Below are 25,432 nucleotides of genomic sequence, written 5' to 3' on the forward strand. Positions count from 1 at the left end.
GTTTTAGGCTCTTTGTTCTTCTCCACTTTGCTGTGGCATCTGGAAATTTTCAACAGTTGCTATTGTGTACAAGATCATAGAAATATAAGATAGCTTGGGATGATTTCTTGGTAAAAACTGTGAATGAATTAGTAGGTTACAAAGCAGGCAAAATGGGTACTGTAGTAGTTATTGAAAAAATTAATTGGATAAATCTTAGGTAAATTGGTTAACCTATCCTGAGCCTTATTTTCCTTATTTCTGAAATGAAGATAATATCTCTTCCAGTTGATCTCAATAATTTTCATAAGATTGACAAAGATATTTATCTATACCTTTTTATATAAAATATTGTTAGAGTTCATTTTACCCAACTAACTTGTGAAGAGCTCTAGGATGATTGTCTTTAGTAATCTTTCTACAGCATTATTTTAAATAGTCATTGATGAGGTCTTGTACTCAAAAGATGTCACCTTCAGTACTTTGCACTCAATGTATAGTTTATGTACCACATATCCTATTTGTAGTAGAGTGCAGCCTATGGTTTCTGAAGGAAGGTATCTGTATAATTATAAAACTGCTAGTGGATGGGTGGATGTTTATTTTTCTAATAATTTCTTGAACATAGGATTTTTTAAAAATTTGTACAAATTTATAGGGTTCATGTGCAGTTTTGTTACATACATAGATTACATAGTGGTTAAGTCATCCAAGTCATCCAAATAACGTACATTGTACCCGTTAAGTAATTTTTCATCATCCACTTCCCTCCCACCCTTTCAGCCTTCCGAGTCTCAGTTGTCTATCATTCCCCTCTCTATGTCCATGTGTAACATTTTTTAGAACTCATTTACGAGTGAAAATATGTGATATTTGATTCTCTGTGCCTGGCTTGTTTCACTTAAGATAATGACCTCTAATTCCATCCATGTTGTTGCAAAAGACATGATTTCATTCTTTTTTATGGCTGAATAGTATTGCTTTGTGCATATATACCTCATTTTCTTTATCCATTCATCTGTTGATGGACACTTAGGTTGATTCCATATCTTTGCTATTGTGAATAGTGCTGTGATACACATGAGTAAGGTGTCTTTTGGTATATTGATTTGTTTTCCTTTGGGTCCCAGTGGGACTACTGGATCGAATGGCAGTTTCATTTTTAGTTGTTTGAAAACTCTCCATACTGTTTTCCTTAGAGGTTGTACTAATTTACATTCTTACCAATGGTGTGTGAGAGTTCCCTTTTCTCCACATCTTTGCCAACGTCTGTTATTTTTTATCTTTTTTTATAATAACCATTCTGACTGCAGTAGGATGATATCTTGTGTTGATTTTAATTGGCATTTCTCTGGTGATTAGTTAAGATGTTGAACATATTACTATCCTCTGAATTAGTTCTTCAAAAATAATGGAAAGAATATGGGTGATGGACTCAGAGCCAAATTCAAATCCTGGCTTAATAACTGTGCATAGGCAAATAAGTTTCTTACTAGACCTTGGTTTTCTTATTTATTAAGTGGGACTATTCATACGTATCTTAAATGATTTTGAGAATTAATTTCATATATAGTATCTTGCATGTGATAAGTTCTTGTGCATGTTCTTTTTTCCTTATTACAGCCTAAGGTAGAGCTTTACAACCTGGGATCTCTAGAAGGATTTGGAAGAGTGTGGTTGCCCTCAGAATATGATAGTATGAGCAGAATTTTGCTTTTGTTTGGATGCATTTTTACATAGCTCTCACCAACTTTTCAAAAGGGTTCATGATTACAAAAAGATTAAACATCACTGGCTAAGGAAAGAAAGATAGACTATTATGAGGTGTGTTTGTAGTCTAAGAAAGCTTGGGGGGTTTTGTTCTATTTATGTATTTCATTTTTTAATTTAATTTAATTTAATATTTTGGAGACATGGTATCGCTCTGTTGCCCGGTGTCATCATATCTCACTGCAGCCTCAAATTCCTGGGCTTAAGTGATCTTCCCATCTCAGCCTCCAGAATAGCTGGGACTACAGGTACACACCACCATGCCCAGTGAGACAGGGTCTCACTATGTTGCCCAGGCTGGCCTCACACTACTGTCCTCAAGTAATCCTCCTGCCTCGGCCTCCCAAAGTGCTAGGATTACAGGTGTGAGCCACTGCACCTGGCCTTGTTTTATTTATTTTAAAATAAGACTTTATCAAACAAAACCAAAATATTTCCCCCTACCCTGATTCTTTAAAAGCAGTTGGTCTTTTGTCAGTGCTGCTTACAGCAAATCTGAGGCCATAAATTTCTAGCAAAAACATAGAAATGTAGGCCACATAGTTTACCTTTTAATAGAATTTTTCTTTCAGCAATATTTAGAGGTCAAAAATAAGGCCCTGTGAAAAATATATAAATTATTTGCTGTCATGGTAAGAATTCAATGATTATATTAACTGTTTATGCAATTTTTTTGAAGGAAAACTCAAGTTCAGTTCCATGTGTGACATATTCCTAAATTTAGTAGTTTAGTCATGGACTCTGTTATTTAGAGTGATTTAGATATGTCATTTATTTTTTAAACATTTCAGTCCACAGTTTAGGAAGGGGCTCATTAATAGCTAAAGTTTAAAGTTGAGTTCATTTCTTAGATAAAATATTAGAGGGTAACTGCTCTTAATGCAATTCTTGTTGTCTTTAACTTAAAGTTATATTAGTTAACAAATTTTAAGGGTCCTAATTTTGGTTTGTTTAAATTACCTTTATTTTGCCTTAAATTACCTGTGTTACATTTTGACAAAAACAAAAATTTCATAACACATAGTGTTGTCAAGAATGTGGGAGTACTAAGTACTCATGATGTTGGTGGAGAGCAAACTGGTACTTTCTGGGAGTGGTTTGCTTGTATGTCAATTAAAAATGGGGCATTTCCTTGATCCCACAGTGTCGCTTCTAAGAAAAGTATAGATTCCTGCTGCCTGCTTTTTGATTCTGACTCAGTATGTGAAATATTTTTTCAAAAACATCTTTATTGAGATATAGTTCACATACCATACAATTCACCCATTTCAATTTAATGATTTTTGATATATTATCAAATTTTAAAAATGGATATAAAATACAGAAGATAAAATTTGCCCTTTAAACCATTTTTAAGTGTACAGTTCATTGGCATTAATTACATTCACAGTGTTATACAACCATTACCACTATCTATTTCCAAACCTTTTTTATTACCCCAGACAAAAACTCTGTAACCATTAAGCAGTAATTCCCATTCCCCTTATCTCTAGCGACTGATATGTCTAATGTACTTTCAAGTGTTTGTGAACTTACCTATTCTAGCTGCCTTATATAAGTGTAATCATATGATATTTATCCTTTTGTGTCTGGCTTATGTCATTTGCCATGATATCCTCAATATTCAACCATGTTGTAGCTTGTACCAGAACTTTGTTCCCTTTTATGGATGAATAATAATCCAATGTATGGATATACTTTTTTCCCCCTTATCCTTTCATCTGTTGATAGAGTCTTGGTTTGCCTCCACCTTTTAGCTGTTGTGAATAGTGCTGCAGTGAACATTGACTTACAATTATCTGTTCAAGTCCTTGCTTTCATTTCTTTGGATGTGTACTTTTGAGTGGAATTGCTGGATCATAAGGTAATTCTATGTTTAGCTTTTTGAGGAGCCATCACACTGTTTTTCATAGCAGCTGCACTATTTCATATCCTACCAGCAGCGCATGAAGATTTCAGTTTCTTCATATCCTCATGAGAGTGTTTCTTTCTTTTAATAGCTATCCTCAAGGGTGTAAAGTTGTAGCTCACTGTAGTTTTGATTTGCATTTTCCTAATGATTAATGATGTTGAACATCTTTTCATGTGCTTATTCTATTTGTGTATATCTTCTTTGGAGAAATGTCTATTCAAATCTCTTGACCATTTTTGAGTTGTGTTTTTGTTGTTGTTGAGCTTTCCAAGTTCTATATATTCTGTATATAAGACTTGTGAATATTTTCTCTCATTCTGTGGGTAGTCTCTTTATTCTCTTTAGTATCATTTGATACAGAAAAGCTTTTATAATAATTTTGATAAAAACTGGAGAAAGTTTATTTTTTCTTTTATTGCCTGTACTTTTAGTGTCATATTCTAAATGTTATTGCCAAATCCAATGTTGTGACATTTTCCCCCTGTGTTTTCTTCTATGAGTTTTATGGTTTTAGCTCTTATGTTTAGGGCGTTCATCCATTTTGAGTTTAATTTTGTACGTGGTGTAAGGTAAGGGTCCAACTTCATTCTTTTGTATGCGATATTCAATTTTCTCAGCACCATTTGTTGAAGAGAGTATGTACTTTTCCTCATTTAATGGTTTTGGCACCTTTGTAAAAAAAAATTATTGACCATATATGTGAGGGTTTATTTCTGGACTCTCTGTTCCATTCCATTGGTCTATATGTCTTTTTACCAGTAGCACACTGTTTTAATTACTGTAGCTTTGTGGTAAGTTTTGAAATCAGGAAGTGTGAGTCATCCACCTTTGTTCATTTTCAAGATTATTTTGGCTATTTAGGGGTTTCTTGAGATTCCATATGGATTTTAGGATGAGATTTTCTATTTCTGCAAAAGACATTCTTGGGGTTTTGACAGAGTTTGCATTGAATTTGCAGATAACTTTGGTTAGTATTGTCATCTTAATAGTAAGTCTTGGAATCCATGAATGTGGAATGTTTTGACATTTATTTAGCACTTCTTTCATTTCTTTCAGCACTATTTTCTAAAGATTTTACTGTATAAACCTTATACAACCTTAGTTAAATTTATTTCTATATATTTTATCTTTTGTTGCTATTGCAAATAGAATTGTTTTTAATTTCCTTTTTCAGATTGCTCATTGTAAGTATATAGAAATACAGCTGATTTTTGCATGTTGATTTTGTATCCTACAACTTTGGTGAATTCATTTGTTAGCTTGAACAATTTGTTGATGCTTTAGGGTTTTCGAAATATAAAATCATGTCATCTGCCAAAAGAAATAATGGAGTATTTTAATAAACACCTTAAGCAATTCTTATGGTCTGGCAAGTTTGAGAAACACTGCTTTTACTTACTGTGAAATTAGAGTGGGTCATTTTCTGATCAGTGAGTTAGCTACTGAAAATAGGGGTTTTTGTAGATTGAAATACTATAAATAATTTTATTCATATTTTTAAAATTATAAACTTCCCAATGGCTATCATTGAATAGATTACATACAGTGTTTTGAACAGAGTCAAGCAATCTCTTTAAGTTCTTCTCACTGGTAGAACTTAAATAATAAGTAAACTTAAAGTAGTAGACCTTGGGTATGGTAGCAGGAAGACAGTGGAGAGCTAATGGAATAAAAAAATGGAAAAACAGAATAGTAGAAGGCAGCGAAGAAAGAAGATCAAAGGATGATGATAAAGTGCCATCAGCTACCTCAAAGGATAAGGTTTATTGTCCTTGATTCATGCTAGTATAGTATTTAGGCTAATATCTTACTTAATTTCCTACATGGTCCCTTAGTTATCTGAAAAAGTTCTTATAATTCTGAAGCACCTAATTGGTCCATAGAGATAGCTCACACTGCAAAATGTCATTCATTATATATATATATGTGTATATATATATATATATGAGAGATAGGATATATATAACTATATATATGATAGGATATATATAACTTAAAATTTGTCATTTTAACCATTTTATATATATATAAATAATAAATTGTGGTACGATATAAATAACTTAAAATTTGTCATTTTAACCTTTCTTAAGCATGTGATTTTGTAGCATTAAGTACATTCCTATTGTTATATAACCATTGCTACTCTTCAGCTCCAGATCTTTATCTTTCCCAGTTGAAACTCTGTACCTATTAAATGCTAGTTCCTCATTCCTCCTCCTTGCAGACATTCCTTCTGTCTCTATGAATTTGAGTACTGTACTTTTCTCAAATAAGTAGAATCATACAGTATTTGTCCTTTTGTAACTGATTTATTCACTTAGCATAATGTCCTCAGGGTTCATCCATTTTATAGCCTGTCAGAATTGCCTTTGTTTTTAAGGCTGAGTAATAGTCCACTGCATGTGTATAACACATTTTGTTTATCCATTGATCCATAGATGGACACTTGGGTTGCTTGCAGTTTTTGGCTATTGTGAGTAATGCTACTATGAACATGGGTATACAAATACCTGTTTGAGTCTCTGCTTTCACTTCTTTTGGGTATATACCTAGAAGTGGAATTTTTGGATCATATTATAGTCCTATGTTTAATTTTTCAAGGAATCACCATACTGTTTTCTGTAGGGGTTATACCATTTTACATTCCCATCAGGAATGAACAAAGGTTCTAATTTCTTTACATCCTCACCAAGTTATTCTCTCTGTGTTTTTAAAAAATCATAGCCATCCTAATATGTGTGAGTCACCCATTATATTTATAACTTACAACAATGATTTATCTGTATTTTTTAAACCTGAAGAAAACTAAGATCTTTTTGCCTTTCTAATTTTTCTCAAGTGCTCCAAAATAAGCAGCCCTGAGGGGAATTTCCTATTGAGATAGTGATAGGGATAGTACTATTTTCTCCTTTAGTGAGCATAAGAAAAGAGAATATGAAAGAATCTTGATTTTCTATGTCCTGCTTGTAATATAATATTAAGACCTTGTTAGGGGTGGGCCGGATGCGGCAGATGACTCCTGTAATCCCAGCACTTTGGAAGGTTGTGGCAGAAGGATCCCTTGAGGCCAGGAGTTCCAGACTAGCCTGGGCGAGACTTCATCTCCACAAAAAATTTAAAAACTAGCCAGCTGGGCTAGGCGCGGTGGCTCACGGCTGTAGTCCCAGCTACTCGGGAGGCTGAGGCAGATGGATAGCTTAAGCCCAGGAGTTTGAGGTTGCTGTGAGCTACGCTGATGCCACTGCACTCTAGCCCGGGCAGCAGGGCGAGACTCTGTCTCCAAAAAAAAAGAAAAGAATTAGCCAAGTGTGGTGGTGTGCACCTGTCTGTTGTCCCAGCTACTGGGGAGACTGAGGCGGGAGGATCACTTGAGCCCAGGAGTCTGAGGCTGCAGTGAGCTATGATCATGCCACTACACTCTACCCTGGGCAACAGCATGAAACCCTGTCTCAAAAATAAAAAACACCTTGTTAGGGATTAATTTTTTTTTAAGTGTATGGATATTTGATAAGCAAACTTGACTTATTCTTTTGATTAGGTAATATACTCCTATGATTAAAGATTTAAACGATAAAAAGGAAATGAAACATTGTTACCATCATTACTCTTTCCCCCACCTGAGCAAATCCATTTTGGAATCCCCTTTTAGGCAGTTAGTTTGATAACGGCCTGCCAACCATGATATCTAACAAACAGAACAACCATTTCTCAACCAAAATAAGAAAACTATACTGTATGTTGAATGTGTCTTCAGATTGCTTGGAAAATCATGCCACCTTAAGAACAAATTGTTTGGAACCAAAGTTGGTACAAAGAAATTTCCGGAAAAGTTACTGTAATATCAGTGTCTTTGATGTCATCCAGAAACATATTATGCATATGCAATTAAATACATGTCCCCTTTTATAAGTTCTTCCCCCATTTTTAATATATAAATTGTAGCAAGCTGTACACACTGTTCTACATCTTTCTTATTCTGGAGATTTTTCCATATCATTTCTATGAGAGCTGCTTTAGCCCTTTGAAATATGAGTTACAAAGTATTTTCTCTTCCAGTTTGTTGTCTTTAAAGTTTCTTTTTTTTTTTTTGAGACAGAGTCCCGCTCTGTCACCCTGGCTAGAGTGCCTTGGCGTCAGCCTAGCTCACAGCAACCTCAAACTCAAACTGGGCTCAAGTGATCCTTCTGCCTCAGCCTCCTGAGTAGCTGGGACTACAGGCATGCACCACCATGCCCGGCTAATTATTTCTATGTATTTTTGGTTGTCCAGCTAATTTCTTTTTATTTTTTAGTAGAGACGGGGGTCTCGCTCTTGCTCAGGCTGGTTTGGAACTCCTGAGCGCAAATGATCCACCCACCTCGGCCTCCCAAGTGCTAGGAGTACAGGCGTGAGCCACCGCACCCATCCTTTGAAGTTTCTTTATGTTATTTTGCCATGCAGAAGTGTTTGTTTTTTTACCTAATTTAATTTATGAATCTTTCCTTTTAAGGCTTCTGAATTTTTATATATCATTAGAAAGGCCTTGTTCACGCTAAGTTTATAAAAGATCTCCTCATGTTTTTTTGTAGTTCTTTTAGAGTTTCTCTCTCCCCCTCTCCCCTGTCCCCTGTCCCCTCTCCCCTCTCCCCCTCCTTCTCTCTCCCTTTTTTCTGGAACTCCTGGGCTCACGTGATCCTCCTGCCTTAACCTCTCTCCCCCAGTAGCTGGGATTATAGACACCCACCACTGTGCCCAGCATGCTTCATTTTTGACATTTACATCTTTGATTCATTTGGAGTTTATTATGGTTTATGAGTTACGGATCCAACTCTGTCTCTTTCCAAATAACTACACAGTTTCCCCAACACTGTTATTAAGAAGTCCATCTTTACCCGTCTGATTTGGGAAACTACTTTATCATACGCTGAATTTCCTTATGTACTTGAGTCTGGTCTGATTTTCCATTTTGTGTCACTCATGTTTCTGTTTATTTGCCAGCATGATACAGTTTTAATTATTTTGTTTTAAAGTAGAGCTAATCCTTCCTCATAACTCATAAATTTATAAACTTAATGCAATTTCAATGAAAATGTAATTTTTTTTCTAGAACTTGTCCAGCTGATTATAAGGTTTGTATATTGTTTGTTTGTTTTTTTAAATCTGTGGTTGCACTTGGAGCCTAATTGATGATGACTTCTTGAGAGGCTTTGACTTTGCTTTGCCAAGATTTAGGGTATGTTACTAACATCTTTTAGGGGGTCTCAATTTTGCCTATAGGCCATGGTTTGGTGCATTTACCCTCTGGACTATCATGCCTATTTAGGTCAACCTCTTTTCTTTTGGTATCCTTGGAGATTTTTCTTATAAGGTCAGGAGTGCAATAAACATTATATTTTATGCTGGTTTGAGTTATTTTGTTGTGATAGAAGACTTGTCACAGTATTTAGCCTGCTGTATTGCTACAAGTGGGAATCCCCTGGTTGTTTTATTAGCAATATGTTCACTATTAATTTTATAGCAGGTTTTCCTGTCTTCTTTTTTCCTTCTAAAGTGAAAGAAAAACTCTTTTGTACATTTTCTCTAAAAATTTGTGTTGGCTTTCTTGCAACTTTATGTGGTGTCTGTGCCATTTCATAAGTTGTCAGAATGGTACATTCTAATACAGCAGTATTTTAGAAAGTGAAAATATAAATGGAAGTCATAATATTTACTTATATTTATCATACACTAACTTAAAAGGAGATAAAGCAATGTACACTCCTTTCCAGCTTTTAAAGTAAATTCCAGTTTTGGAATTGGGCAGCATAGTCCATCTATAAATGAGTGTATACTTAGTATACACTCTTAGTATACACACTTAGTATCCTAAGCCAAAAAATATGCTTTTGTGACAAAGGGAAAAAAAGCCAAAACATCTGTTTCCTATAGCAGGTGATTAAAAACTGAAACTTGTGTGAACAGAAAAAGATTGGGGGGATATTTCACTACCACTGTGTACTGATTACAAATTAGATCAAAATAGCATTGAAATTTGGTGCCGTGTTGACTAACATTTGTCACTGGATAGTTTATTTGATGTTACTTTAGTCTTGATCAATAAATTTAATGAACCCAATGAATTATAAGTGATATTTATAGTCATAATTATACTTATCCTTCCAAAAGATAGTTTTCTGTTTAGAAAAGAAAGGTCTGTGCCAACTCATTAGATTATTTAAGAAATAGTTTATTAAAGAAGTAATTTTGAATTTTAGTGATTTTTATAGAGAATTATTATTTTTAAGATTAGTCAAATGCAGTAGTGAGAAGGGGAGAAGGTGGTAGAACAAGGAATTCAATCTGTAACTGACTGAACAATCAAGTGAGATAACTCACTACCTCTGGACCAGCCATGTAGACAATTATTAGAGCCCACCGTAACCCAAGTATTAGACTTAACTCCTGTTGGCCTGAAATTTTATTAAACCATAGAACTGGTAGATTAATATAGGTTCTTAAATAATTGGACAATAATAACGAAAATAATTGGATAATAATAATGGTGCCTTAGGTCTTACTCAGTGTAGATGGTTTGCCTAGCAATTTTAAATTGCTGGAAATTCCAATGATTTGAAATGGAATTGTTCGTAAAATATTGGTTTGACATTACCTAGGTTTTCACTTTCCTTTCTTGATATTTCTGCTAGATAGCAATAGTGTATTAGGTTTTCTAGATATCGTAGTCCCTTAAAAATGTACCCTTTGTTAGGTTAGCCCAGTTTTAGATAAAATGTATATATATTGTTGGTATAATTCAAATGCCATGAAATTTATCCTTTTAAAATGTAAAATTCAGGGGTTTTTTTAGTATGTTCAGTGTATTAAGTATATACAGAGTTGTGCAACTATCACAATTTTTTTTTTTTTTTTTTTTTGAGACAGAGTCTCACTCTGTTGCCCGGGCTAGAGTGAGTGCCGTGGCGTCAGCCTAGCTCACAGCAACCTCAAACTCCTGGGCTCAAGCAATCCTCCTGCCTCAGCCTCCCGAGCAGCTGGGACTACAGGCATGCACCACCATGCCCGGCTAATTTTTTCTATATATATTTTTAGCTGTCTATATAATTTCTTTCTATTTTTAGTAGAGACGGGGTCTCGCTCTTGCTCAGGCTGGTCTCAAACTCCTGAGCTCAAACAATCCGCCCGCCTCAGCCTCCCAGAGTGCTAGGATTACAGGCGTGAGCCACCGCGCCCGGCCAACTATCACAAATTTTAAACATTTTCATCAACTTAAGTTTATATTTTTATTGTGTTTTTTTACACCTAAGATAACTATTCAAAAGGACTAATATTTTCTTTTTGCCTTCACAAAAGAGGGTCAAGTTTTATATCACTTAGTTTTGGACATAACGTGTAGTGTAAGCTAACAGCATTCTTTGATTAATTCATTTTCCTGTGTGCCATAAACAAGTAATTATGCTGAAATGTCATAACTGCCATAATAGAAATACTTACAGAGTATTTGTGTGAATCACAGAATCATTGGGAGAAGGTCATGAACAAGAGAATATGCAAAGAGGAGCTCATATATAAAATTAGGTGTTGAAAAGTTGGGTACGGTGGCTCATGCCTGTAATCCTGGCAACTCGGAGGAGGGAGCATTACTTGAGGCCTGAAGTTTGAGACCAGCCCAGACAATATTGCAAGACCCCATCTCTACAAACAATAACACACACAAAAAATTAGCCAGGCATGCCTGTAGTCCCAGCTACTTGAGAGGCTGACGTAGGAGGATTGCTTAAGCCCTGGAGTTTGAGGTTACAGGGAGCTATGATTGCACCACTGCACTCAAGCCTGTGCAACAGAACAAGACCTTGTCTCCAAAAAAAATAATAATAATAATAATAAATAAAAATAAAATTAGATGTTGACACCTTTGTTAGAATTTGCTAGAAAGAGAAGGGTTTTGGGGACAAAGTAAATAAAAAAGGGCAAATGCACACTTAGGGTGTTTCACAGGGTGTTGTCAGTTGTGCTATAAAACAAGAATTTGACAGCCTTTTAGTGTGAGTACTAAGAATATGTAAAGAATGGAGGAGAAAAGAATGGAGGAAAAAAATCAGCCTTTTGTGTGGCATTTAAAAACTTTGGAAATGACTGCCTCAGTGTTTTTCTATTTTTTCTTCTTAACAGATCTTGGGTTGAATCTTTCTTGTCCTGATATACAAAGTGGGTTGTTTCATTTTTTAAATCATGTTCTGTGTATATTTTTGCTTTTAGCTTTATAGAATTTTTAAAAATAAGAATTACATGACCATACATCTTTTTCTAGAGTTTGTGGTCCTCCTTTATAGTAGTATTATTCCTCTTAGAAAGAGGAAAAATTAAAAGTTAAAATTGCTGTTTTGGAACGCTTTTCTGTTTGAGAAATACCATATTAGTTATAGCTGTAATGTTAAATCTTATGGAAGATACAATGCCTAACTTTTATTTTATAAATATGTGCATAATTAATAGTGAGCTACCTTGGTCTTCATGCAAGAGTGAAGGTCATGCAGGAGCCAGGAGCAGTGGCTCATATATGTAATCCTAGCACTTTGGGAGGCTGAGACAGGATGATTGCTTGAGATCAGGAGTTCAAGGCCACCCTGAGTAACATAGCAAGACCCTGTCTCTACAAAAAAAATAGACAAAATTAGCTGGGCATGGTGGTGTGTACCTTAGTCCCAGCTACTTGGGAGGCTAAGGCAGGAGGATTGTATGAGCCCAGGAGTTTGGGGTTGTAGTGAGTTATGATGATGCTAATGCCCCCATGACCAGGCAGCAGAGCAAGACCTTGTCTCCAAAAGAAAACCAAAACAAAACAAACAAAAAAAAAAAGCCAAGCAGGAATAACATTGGAGCAGATTTGTAGAGCTTCTTGAGGTCACAAAAGCAGGTGTCATTAGAGATCAGGTTTAAAGATGAGTTGCAGGGGTTTAACTATAAAAAGACGAAGGAAAGTGAGGCATATTGGGGTTCCACGATATAACTGGCAAAGCTCAGCTTGACCCATAGGTGTTGCTGGTCTGTTTAAAGATTATCTGTATGTGTATATATTTTTTAAACCAACCACTTCAAGATACAGCAATTAAAAATTATCTTGTAGGAAGAAAGGGAAACTTGTTTTATGTCTAATATTTACCTTCCCTGACCCCCAGACTAAAAAACAGAAAAATAAGAGGGCATCATCTAGGGCCTGCTGAATAATCTTCGCCTTCTCGTTACAAATGACTGTCAATTTACACCAACAAATGCCTAATGTCAAGAGTTAAGAGAGGTATATATGATTAGTATATATATTTTACCTTCATTTTTGGAAGACATCTCAAAGTCAAGTATACAAGCTTGCAATAAAAAGTTCTGTATTTGGAAGAGTTTAGGAGGTATACAAAAGCATTTTGAGAAAAATGCACAGATGGTAGATATATACACTAGAATATTTTAGCTATTTTTAGCCAAGTTACATTCAGTCACTAACATCTGAGAATATATGTGAAAGCAGAAAGATGATCCTGACATCTTTCTGCAGGATTTGGTAGTAACTTTCACAGTAAAAACAATGAAACAGCATGAAACCTGCTTCTGAACCCCACCTTCCCATTTTTCAGCAAAATTGCTGAGTGTAATTATCCTGTATTTCCTCATTCATTACTTGATTTTATGGGTAGGGGGCTCCAAAAGACTGCAGAATAAATCAAAAGCAGATACTGAAAATTACAAGCCAAAGGTAGGGGAGCTTGGTAACTTCTTTTTACACTGTTTATTGATTATGATGATTTGGGCAATTACAACAGTTAGGAATTATCAAACAAGTAGAAATTCTCCTAAACATACTTAGTGTCTTTTTTTTTTCCTTCTTCTGTTTGTCTCAACTTCAAGAATTAAATTACCAGACCAGGCATGGTGGCTCACGCCTGTAATCCTAGCACTCTGGGAGGCCGAGGCGGGAGGATTGTTTGAGCTCAGGAGTTTGAGACCAGCCTGAGCAAGAGCGAGACCCCATCTCTACTAAAAATAGAAAGAAATTATATGGACAGCTAAAAATATATATAGAAAAAATTAGCCGGGCATGGTGGCACATGCCTGTAGTCCCAGCTGCTCGGGAGGCTGAGGCAGGAGGATTGCTTGAGCCCAGGAGTTTGAGGTTGCTGTGAGCTCGGCTGACGCCATGGCACTCACTCTAGCCCGGGCAACAGAGTGAGACTCTGTCTCAAAAAAAAAAAAAAAAAAAAAAAAAAAGAGTTAAATTACTAGCCGGGCATGGCATCTCTCACCTGTAATCCTAGCACTTTGGGAGGCTGAGGCAGGAAGATTGCTTGAGGTAAAGAGTTTAGAACCAGCCTGAGCAACATAGCAAGACCCCATCTCTATTAAAAAAATGGAAAAATTGGCTGGGTGTGGTGGCATGCGCCTGTAGTCCTGGCTACTTGGGAGGCTGAGGCAGGAGGATCACTTGAGCCCAGGAATTCAAGGTTACGGTGAACTACAATCACGCCACTGCACTACAGCTTGGGTGACAGAGGGAGACCCTGTCTTTAGAAAAAAAATAAGTAAATTACCCAAGATAATAGAGAAAAATTAGAAAAGTAAATTTAAGGTTACTAAATTCCTAAATAAAAAGCAAAAAGGATAAAAAGGCTCACTGTGTAATAAAGAAAGGAAGGAGGATGAGAGAGTAGAAAGACTCAGCTAAACATTTTCTCTGCCTTTCAGGCAGTTAGTTACTCTGTCCTCTGTGCTTTCATTGCATATATTTCTGTTTTTAACATGTAGCACATTGTATCATAATTATTATTTATCTCTTTCTTTTACTAGTGATGGCTCATTGAGTGTCAGGGTGATCTTTTTAGTTTTTGCATAATCAACACAGAAAATGCTTTAAAAACAATTCAATAAGACTGAAGGTAAGATCTGTAAACATAAAACAAATACCATCATCACCACCAAAAATAGAATCCTTAAAATATAGTTTGAGAATATGAAGATTTATTTCCATAGTCCTAAGATGTTGTTTTTAAATGCACTGTTATAACTGAACTGCTCGAATATTTTCTCTTTGTTCGTTTGCTAAAAATGTATAGTTAAACTTCTATGTCTACTTAAACAATCGATACTTTTCCTGTTTTGAAGAAGTTAGTGTTATTGGTAGTAATGCTCTACTTGTAGCTGTTTCATGGATTTTTTGGTAAAGGACACCTTTGGAGACTGCCCTTATAAAACCCATTCATCTTATTAAATGTCAAACAAAAACTTTTAAGTATTTTATCACAACACTGAGTGGTAAACTAAGCTGTCTATGGTATCTCCATTTAAAAACAAGGGAACATGCTCTTAGTTTAAGAAAATATTTTTAGTTGTCAAACACCTTTTGAAAGCATTTAATGCATCTTAATGACTATCCCTTAAAAGGGGGGGTACCAGATGAACCCAGGTGAAAGGATTTTATCTTTAGTACTGTGGGGTATTGTGTTTCTCATATTACCTGTGCCCTGTGGGCTGCCTGCCATCTATGAGTGCATTTTTTTCTTATGCCAACTACGAAAGGGTCCAGAATGCAAGTACACATTATCCCACTGCTACCCTTCCACTCCCAATTTCTTGTTGACAAAAGCTATTCAAGCAAGAAGACCTGATTATATATAGATATCTCTAAGTCCTGCTATGATGGATTCTGTTTTCTTACCTTTATTTTGATTGTTTACTTTGGAAGCTGCTTGAACTAGAGGTATTTTGTAGTAGAGAAGAGAACAATTGGCACAAAGCCCAGCTTCTCCATGGCAGCGGCAATTATGCAAATTATCCTGGATTTTTACATTTTAGTAAAGCCTTTTTCTTCATTTACATACACAAAACAAACAGCTAAGGGGCTTTGATCTGTCCTAAAGCTTTGGATATAAAACAAGGTGCCACTCTTTTCTCAAAATAACTTCTGTTATGGAGGTGTAGGCTCCCTTACATGGAGGGGAGAAGCAGATCTTCTCTACTGGGCTGTGCAGCCTCTGCTATAAATGTGCCGGGAAGATTAAAACTACCGTAATTAGTTTAATCAGGTTCATCCTCAATTCTTGCTTTCATTATGTAGTGGGAATTTCTCTAATCAGTGCTGCATTTGGCTGATTGAACAGTTCACTTTCTCTTATGGTGTAGAATGTAAGGGATATCTGCTTGCATCTGTATTGTGGTTTGTTTTAATGGTGTACATAATGAGGTATGGTGAATGTGAATGTTTCTCATTTCTTTGTTGATCTTGCTAATGGAAAAAGTCATTATTGAACCAAATTGTTTGAAGGCATAGCTTCTTTAGTCCCAGAGAATTAAGTCTAAATGTCATCATTTTGACTCACTGATTCTCAAACTGCTTTTTATGGTTGTCTGTCTGTGTCTTTGATTTCATTTTAATGATTGTAAATCACTCCAGAGATGCTCACATATAAACTGCTCAATAAGTGCACATAATTAATTCTAGGATACAGCTCTGTGGAAATGAATGAAGATTTTGGGGGAGACATCAGAATTACAGGCCCTATAAGTTCATTAATAGGGAGATAAGGTTGAATACATGGTGAAAGAGAAGTTGTTTTCCTATCTGACCTTACTTTGTGAGTCAAAATCACTGGGTACATAGTTCTAAATTGTGCCTCTTTTCACAACTAGTTAGATAGAAATGGGGAGAAATCCTGAGAGAAAAACTATGGATTAAATCATATATGTGCTATTGCAGTGATTTTTTTCATGTCAGGAATAAAATAAGTATATAAAGAACTTGAAGACTTCTTGTCCTCTGCTGCTAATAAGCGGGACAAATTGAAGCCTTATGTTTGTTCCTTACTTTAAATTAAATAGCAAGTAGAGGCTGGTGCAGTGGCTGGAATCTGTAATCCCGGCTACTTGGGAGGCCGAGGCAGGAGTATCACTTGAGCCTAGGAGTTCAAGCTATGATCACACCCCTGCACTCCAGCCTGGGAGACAGATTAAGACCCTGTCTCGGCTGGGCGCGGTGGCTCACGCCTGTAATCCTAGCACTCTAGGAGGCCGAGGTGGGCGGATCGTTTGAGCTCAGGAGTTCGAGACCAGCCTGAGCAAGAGCGAGACCCCACCTCTACTAAAAATAGAAAGAAACTATATGGACAGCTAAAAATATGTATAGAAAAAATTAGCCGGGCATGGTGGCGCATGCCTGTAGTCCCAGCTACTCGGGAGGCTGAGACAGGAGGATCGCTTGAGCTCAGGAGTTTGAGGTTGCTGTGAGCTAGGCTGACGCCACGGCACTCACTCTAGCCTGGGCAACAGAGTGAAAAAAAAAAAAAAAAAGACCCTGTCTCTAAAACGTACATACATATATCCATAAATAAATAGCAAGAAGAGCTTTTTGCTGGTGAAAGTTTATATCACTTGATAATTTCTATATTATTATTGCTATTGTTTTGTTATAATATTTTTTCAAGGAATTAAACTTCCTTTAGTAATATGTTTTGGCTTATGCTTGATCACAATGAAGATAATATGAGGAGAATGAGAATAGAGCTTGGGTTTCAGTTTGGAATACAAAATTCAAGTCTAGCACTGATGGTTTTGTAATTTAAGAAAAGCCATTATGGTCTGCTTTTGAAAAGAAAATATTTGGTAATTTTCTATTAAAATGCTTGGTTTATGGGTGTATTTTCTCAAGCCCTCTTGAGAACTTGTCCCCTCCCCACCAAAATAAAATGCTTGGTTTAATTATCTATATATTTAATTTTATTTAATATTTTTGTTTAGCATTCTTTTTTACTTCTGTTCTCAGATGTTTTGGTTTTCTTTTGATTATATGCCACAATCTGAAGCTTTGTACTTTTCTTGAAAATGTTCTCTGAATATTTCAGGAGACTTAAGATTCTTGCCCTTACTTATATTTCTAATTTGTAACATATTTTTGCAAGTAACTTACTTACGTTTCATATAATCATTTGGTAAAAATTTGTCTGTAAACCTTTTATCTGGGAACATTGCAATGGAGATGTATATAATTGGCTTGCAAGATGATAAAATTGTGTGTGAATTTTCGTCTGCATTTCAGGTTTCTTTGCGTGCACACTGGTTTCAGTATCTGCCCAGTAATAGAATGATAGGAAGAACTTTTCAGTAGGCATATAAAGAATATATGTACTCTTAAAATACATCATTGTAGCTACTTTTTCAGGGGGTACCAATGAACTACTTTTAATAAGTCTTCATATGTTGGTATTGTTATCTACAGAGTGTAATATTAAAGCTTTCCTTTGTTCAGTTACTCTTTTCTAACATTTTATAATGGCTAGCTCTTCCTTTAAATTTAACCTTCTTTTTTTTTTTCCCCAACCATGCACAATTGTGTTGGTGGGACAAATTTAAATTTCATCAATTTAAATATGTGGCAAGTTAATTTAAATCTCTAGCATATTAAGTATGATGAAGAATAACCTACTGAAATTCTGCTTATAAACATTAATTCTGTAAGTGAAATTCTAGGCTATAATTATTCACTGAACACCCAACTTGGGGGGTATGAACAAAACATCCTATTCTTAGGATTCCCAAATCACTCAGAGCCATTATTTTGTTGTATTGTTTGTATCAATTGAATGACTATTTTAATTTATTTTTCTTTTCTTTACTGATTTTCCATTCTATATGATTTTTTTCTCAATCACATTCACTCTGTTGTTATGGGATATGAGATGCAGATATCTTTGGCCAAACAAAGCAGGAGTTCAGTGTTATTTATCATCCTGTGCTGTCAAGCATGCATGTTTTTACATATCTAAATGTCTGATGTGCAAGACACACAAAGTAGCATATTTAATGATATTAACGCTTTGTACAAAGCAGAATGAGATTTAGAACAAATGTTTTATTGTGTATTCTCAAAGGAACTTTGAACCTTGGAATTGCTTTTCTTGTTTCTTTGTTTGTTTTGAGACCAGGTCTGGTTCTGTTGCCTGGACTAGAATGTAGTGGTGTCATCATAGCTTACTACAACTTCAGACCCCTGGGCTCAAGCGATCCTCCTGCCTAGGTCTACCAAATAGCTGGGACTACAAGTGCACGCCACCATGCCCAGCTAACATATATGTGTATTTTTATAGAGACTGGATCTCCCTATTGCCCAGGTTGGTCTTGAACTCCTGGCCTCAGGTGATCTTCCCAAAGCTGTGGCTGCAGGCATGAGCCACAGCACCCTACCCTGTACCTTGAAAAAAAAAAAAACAAACAAAAAAAAAACTGTAAAATAATTTTTGAAGAGGTTTATTCTGAGCCAGTGTGAGTGACCATGGCCTGGGCATTCACAAACCCTAGAATCTTTGAGTAAGTGGCTCCAAGGGATTCAAGTTACAGTTTGGTTTTACACATTTTAGGGAGACAGGAATTGCAGATAAAATCGTAAATCAGTATATGGAAGGCATGCATTGGTTTGGCTGGAAAAGGTAGGGGCTTACAGGTTATAGGTGGGTTCAGAAAGTCTTTGATTTGTAATTGGTTAAGAAATAAAGCTTTGTCTAAAGGCTTGGAATCAGAAGAAAGGAATGTTTTTAAGTTAAGAACAAGCCACAATATACCACCTGAAAGTGATCTGTTATGCAAATTGATGGCCCACAGGCATGACTTAACCTTTGCCTTGGATGGCCTTAGGTATTGTTTGTAATTTAGAATCTTATTTCTACAAAGAGTCTGTTTTATCATTCTTATGAAGTCTGCTTTAACATGAATGCTGGTGTGTCTAAACTTCAAGAGGGAGAGGGTATCAGGAGGCATGGCCTACCTTCCTTCCCTTTGTGGCTGGGAAGTCAGTTTTAAGGTTTTTCTGAGGTGCTCTTGGCCAACAGGGAGTCCGTTCAGTAGATGGGGGGGGCTTAGGATTTTAATTTTATTTTACACATTCATAGCTTGGTAATTCTCAACAATCTTTTGTCATCAGTTACTAAAAATGATTAGCAGTCTTTGTAGAAATACTTTTCAGCAAGCTTATTCAAATTTTATGCCTCACAGAATCATATCAATAAAGACTTTAAGAATTCTTGCAATCAAGGTGTCAGCTGGAAAAAAAAGAAAAGACTTTAAGAATTCAATGTTTTTGTTTGGAGCTGAGAATACACTTTATTTTATTTATTTTTTTCCTCTAACATTTTCTTCTTTTTAAGATGCTGTTCTTTATTATGTCCATATCCAAGATGATTGATTATAACTAAAGATTATTTATTTTGGAGTTCTCTTGTGAAATTTTGAGCTAGGTAGACATTTTGCTTTCAGTTGCTTTCAATTAAGTTTCAAATAATGTGAAGAATTCCCAAATAGGAATTTTTTTGTATTGTTTTTTATTTTTTGGGTTTTTTTTTTTAGGAATTTCTCTTGAAAGACTCAAAGATTAAAGAAAATGAAATATTTCACTTAAAGGCTAATATGTATGATATGATTTAAGCTAATACACTAAAATTCTATGAAGGTTAGAATCAATGATATAAATGCAGTTTTTATTGTTCTGTCTTATGATAAATCTATCAGCATTTATATGCTTAAACATAAGATAATGTTCACACTGATTAAGATAATATACTTTTTTTTTGAGACATAGCCTCACTCTGTTGCCCAGGCTAGAGTGCTGTGGCATCAGCCTAGCTCACAGCAACCTCAAACTCCTGGGCTCAAGCGATCCTCCTGCCTCAGCCTCCCAAGTAGCTGGGACTACAGGCATGTGCCACTGTGTCTGGCTAATTTTTTCTATATATATTTTTAGTTGTCCATATAATTTCTTTCTATTTTTAGTAGAGACGGGGGTCTTGCTCTTGCTCAGGCTGGTCTCGAACCTCCTGAGCTCAAACGATCCACCCGCCTCGGCCTCCCAGAGTGCTAGGATTACAGGCATGAGCCACTGCGCCCAGCCGATAATGTACTTTTGATATTTGTATTGTCAGACTGTTTCCTTATTTATTTGATATTATTTTAGGACATGAAATTAGCAGCTTTTATAATCGTGACTATTTCAGCATTTCATTTTTGCAATAATACAAATACCTCAACTTATTCATTAAATTTCATCACAGGTTCATGAGGAAAGTCTTCGCTCCGTGTTTCAAATAAAATGTTTACCTATATTTCAAAGTGAATATTAAAATAATTACCATAAACTGAAATAATTACCATAAACTTGAATGACATGTCTTGTTTATATTCCTGACAATGCTGAACTGATTATAATTGGTACTAATCTATTGTATCAAGTTGATTATTCACAAGTTTTGTGATACCAGAAATGACATGGAAGGAAGTAAGCATTTAGTTGACTTTCCTGAGATTGAAGCCAAACTTGTTAGTAAATATATGCTTTCAAGTGTGAATTCATAATCTTTTAAAAGGAGATATTTAAAAATATTTTTGTAACTTTTATTTTTTATATCTCCCTGTTTGTAATTTTTACTTTAATTTGATTCTCTGAGTATATTTGTAGAGGTCTCATTTGTGATTGTCTTTATTCTCCTGTGCTTCTTGGCAGTCAGTCACTCATAATAATGGCAAACTCTGAAAACCCTGTTTTTGAACTTTCTTTCTCTACTAGTGAGTTGCACGTTTTTTTCTTGTTCTTCTATTTTAATTTCTGATATAAGTTGTCTGTTCAAATCTTTGTTCATGTTTATGTTGGGATACTGTATTTTTCTTGTTATTGTTTTAAGGCTACACCTCACTCTTTCCTTTTTATGTACTTTTGGATACCTTCTTCGCAGAAAAATTCCCCATCCCAGAGATGAATTAAAAATATACCTACTTTTATTTTTTATAATTTTTTAAAAAAGGGGAGTAGGGATTGTGAGTAGTGGTGTCCAGTTGCCTTGTTCCTTTTTGTTGAGACGGAGTCTCACTCTGCTGCCTGGGTAGAGTGCAGTGGTGTGATTGTAGCTCACTGCAACCTCCAACTCTTGGGCTCTAAGCCATCCTTCTGCCTCAGCCTCCCAGGTAGCTGGGACTACAGGTGTGGGCCGCAACATCCTACTGGGGGTTTTTTTCTTTCTTTTTGGTGGGAGGGTTTCACTCTTGCTCAGGCTGGTCTTGAACTTCTGAGCTCAAGCCTCAAGCAGTCCTCCTGCCTTGGCCTCCCAGAGTGCTAGAATTACAGACATGAGCCACTGTGCCTGACCTACCTACATTTTATTCTAAGCCCACTCATGGTGGGAAATTGGAACTAGGATTCTTCAGATGAATGTAGAATTAAAAATTAAAAAACAAACAAGAAAATTATCCATCCTGAGCAGTAACAGTCAGCAGGTGCAACCAGCACTGTCATTAAACTCTGCAAGAACTTCAAATAATAGAATTTTTGGATAAATATAAAATGATTGTATTTGAAATGCTAAAGACTTGAAGGAATATATGCAAGGGTAAGAATAAGCCTGTTTAAAAAATTACTGGGAAGATTTTCAAAAGAAGCCAGTGAGCAAGAGTGAGACCTATCTCTACATAAAAATAGAAAAATTAGCCTGGCAGCCCACACCTGTAGTCTCAGGTATTCAGGAGGTTGAGGCAGGAGGATCACCTGAGCCCAGGAGTTTAAGGTTGCTGTGAGCTTTGATGAGGCCATCGTGCTCTAGCCTGGATGACAAAGTGAGACCCTATCTCAAAAAAAGATACAAAGGAGGCCAGTGAAATATATTTTCTAGAAATGAAAAATATATTTTCTTTATGAAAAACGCATTCATTGAAATTTTAAACCTTAATGAATAATAGTTGATTTATCTAACTTAGACATAGCTGTGAAGAGAATACTCAGCTGTAAAATAGCATAGACAAAATTGCCTCCTATGTAGCAGAACCAGAGGTGCCCAATATGGTAGAAAAAATGAGAAGACAGAGGTTAGTAAGAGTAGTCTAATATGTTCTAACTGGAGTTCTGAAGAATAGGGAGAATGTAGGAGATGTAAAATTTGAAAAGACAATTTTCTAGAATTGATGATTCAGGAAGAACAAATTCTGAGAAGGATTGACAAAACTATATCTATACTGAGACATCTTAGCAAATCTGTCTATATCAAAGACGACAGAATTCAAAGCAGCAAGTGAGAATTAGACAAAGGAATGATACTTTAATATCAGGCTTCTCAACATCAACCAAAGAAAAGTTAGGAAATAAAAATTATATTTTGAAGATGCTCGGAGAAAATACCTGTTAATTTATAACAGAGCTTCCCCAGCTGACATGCTTTGGTAGAAGGTATTGCAGATGTAGCATGGATATTATTTCCAAATATTTTGGTAGCGATTATAAAAACTTAAAACAAAATCACCTCTATAAAACAAAAGATGAAGCAACAATACAAGAGTATAGGAAACAGATAATGAGATACCCGAAGGCAATGAGACAAGAAGTGTAACATCCTAGTATACAAGTGGAAGAAAACAAATAAAAGTGCAATTAGAAGCAACGTGTATGAAAACATTGGGGTGGGGGGAGGAACAAAATGGCAAAGAACAAACTTAAAAGGGTGGTATAGGTGTGATATATATGGAAAAAAGGGGAAGAAATACACATGATGTCTTCAAAGAGGAAGGCAGAAATTTTGGCTTAGATCAACTTTTAAAGACTTAATTTAAGGACATTTTTAGAAATAATGGGAAATTTATTTATTTTTTAGAGGCAGGATCACACTATTTCACCAAGGTTGGAGTGCAGTAGTTCCATTGATCATAGCTCGTTGCAACCTTCAACTCCTAGGTACAAGTGATCCTCCCACCGCAGCCTCTTGAGTGCTGGGTGTTTCACTATGCCCGGGTAATTTTGTAAAAAATTTTTGTAGAGATGGGATCTTGTTATATTGCCCAGACTGATCTTGAACTCTTGGCATCAAGTGATCCTCCACCTAGAAATCTCAAAGTGCTAGGATTATAGGGATGAGCCACTGGGCCCAGCCAGGAAATTTAAATTCATAGATTAAAAGGCCATACACCAGGTCTCATGTAACATTGATAGAGGATGTTTGTCATGGAAACAACACTTGTTTTGTTTTTAGATTTCATCAGTAAAGCTAAGAATTTGTGAGCCAAAGGATCAAGTCACCTCTGGGGGATAAAATTCAGAATGTTCTCAACATCAAAATTAAGAACTAAGTAACAGGCCGGGCGCGGTGGCTCACGCCTGTAATCCTAGCACTCTGGGAGGCCGAGGTGGGCGGATCGTTTGAGCTCAGGAGTTCGAGACCAGCCTGAGCAAGAGCGAGACCCCATCTCTACTAAAAATAGAAAGAAATTATATGGACAGCTAAAAATATATAGAAAAAATTAGCCGGGCATGGTGGTGCATGCCTGTAGTCCCAGCTACTCGGGAGGCTGAGACAGGAGGATCGCTTGAGCTCAGGAGTTTGAGGTTGCTGTGAGCTAGGCTGACGCCACGGCACTCACTCTAGCCTGGGCAACAGAGTGAGACTCTGTCTCAAAAAAAAAAAAAAAAAAAAAAAAGAACTAAGTAACAATAGAGTAGTGTCCATAATGTCCTCAAATAAGACAGTCATCCTATACCAAAAGGATATTGACAGATGTTTTTCAACATTTGAATTCAGAGAATTATTTTTCTCATTTCTTTAAGAAATTTAAGAAGACAACCTTCAGTCTTTTTTGTTAGCCAACCAAAAGAATGGAAAGTCTAAAATGAAGAGTTGGTTTTGTAAATTAGCCAAAATTGGAGAAGAGAGAAGAAAATGAAGAAGTAGTTGCAATATATATTGAATTCTTCATTTATTATGGTAAGGATTATACAATGTCATTTGAAATGCTTGAAACTGATATACATACAACATAATAAAAAACTTATATAATTATGTAATTGGATAATGAGGTATGAACAGGAATAAGAGCATGCTCATTTAATCACTGCTAATAGTGGGGAGTCAGCAAATATTTAAGGGCAAGGGTATTATAACTTACGCTTTTGTATTTCCCTATAATAAAAAACACGCACCTTCCGGGTTTTTATATGAAAAGAATAAGAACATTACACACAGTAAAAAATTTTTTTAGGCTGTGAAAGGTTAAAACGTAATCAATAGATGATGGTGGTCAGGTGAGGTGGCTCATGCCTGTAATCCTAGCACCCTGAGAGGCCGAGGAGGGAGGATCGCCTGAGGTCTAGAGTTCAAGACAGCCTGAGCAAGAGAGAGACCCTGTCTCTACAAAAAGTAGAAAAATTAGCCAGGTGTGGATATACGTGCCTGTAGTCCCAGCTACTTGGGAGGCTGGGGCAGATAGATCGCTTGAGCCCAGGAGTTTGCGGTAGCAGTGAGCTATGATGACACTACTGCACTCTAGCTGGGTCCCTGTTGCAAAAAAAAATATATCTATCTATCTATCTATCTATCTATCTATATAAATGGTGTGATATTAGGGTTTCCATAACAAAATACCACAGACTGGGTGACTTAAACAACAAAAATTTATTTTCTCACAGTTATAGAGGCTGGAAGTCCAAGATCAAGGTGCTGTCAGGGTTAGTTCCTGATGAGGCCTCTTCTTCCTGGTTTATAGTAGTTATGTCCTTGCTATGCCTGGGTGGGACATGGGGGAATTGATAGATATCTCAGGTCTCTCTTCCTCCTCTTATATCAGTTCTATGAGATTAGAGCTCCGCCCTTGTGACCTTGTTTAACCATAACTACCTTCTTAGAGGCTCTATCTCTTAATACACATTGGGGTTTAGGACTTCAGTATATGAATTTGTTGGGGGGTGGGACACACAAATCAGTCCATAAGAGAGGGATACTCACAAAAATTGAACATATG

General features: G+C 36.0%; 1 protein-coding gene across 2 annotated transcripts in view; it reads left to right on the forward strand.

Annotated features, from left to right (window-relative positions):
- The window catches only part of ASH1L (ASH1 like histone lysine methyltransferase), a 189,274-nt gene that overhangs the window by 23,185 nt on the left and 140,657 nt on the right, over positions 1-25,432 (forward strand). The window lies entirely within an intron of this gene.

The sequence above is a fragment of the Eulemur rufifrons genome, chromosome 8 (genome assembly GCF_041146395.1).
Source record: "Eulemur rufifrons isolate Redbay chromosome 8, OSU_ERuf_1, whole genome shotgun sequence".
Lineage (NCBI taxonomy): Eukaryota > Metazoa > Chordata > Mammalia > Primates > Lemuridae > Eulemur > Eulemur rufifrons.